A 544-nucleotide genomic window follows, 5' to 3' on the forward strand; every position below is an offset into this window, starting at 1 on the left:
TTTTTAGTCTTTATCTTCAGTTTTCAGGTGTGTCTCTTATAGACAGCATATTGATGGATTTTGGTTTTTTCATCCAATCTGCTACTCTTTTTCTCTTCAGTGGTGCATTTAAACCATTCACATTTGGTGTGATTATGGAGAGGCAAGGTTTTATTGCTTTAATTTTTTTGAGTTCTTTTTGGTGTTGTTGCTAGTTACTTTTGTCCATCCTGCTTTCTGTGGCACTTCTGTAAGAAGGATGTCTCTCAGTGTTTCCTGCAATGCTGGTCTTGTTTTGACTAACTCCCTAAGGGTTTGTTTTTCTTGGAATATCTTGATCTCTCCTTCATATTTGATGGACAATTTTGCTGGGTACAATATTTCTGGTTGAAAGTTGGGTTGTTTGAGTGTACTATCTATATCATTCCATTGTCTTCTTGCTTGCATGATTTCTGCTGAGAAATTGGCACTTAATCTTATCTGCTATCCCTTATTTCTCTTTTTTTCTCTCTCCCTCACTGCTTTCAGAATTCTCTCCTTATCTTTGGTTCTGGCAAATTTGACT

Source organism: Elephantulus edwardii, unplaced genomic scaffold (genome assembly GCF_000299155.1).
Source record: "Elephantulus edwardii isolate Elephantulus edwardi_28Jun2011 unplaced genomic scaffold, EleEdw1.0 scaffold00471, whole genome shotgun sequence".
Lineage (NCBI taxonomy): Eukaryota > Metazoa > Chordata > Mammalia > Macroscelidea > Macroscelididae > Elephantulus > Elephantulus edwardii.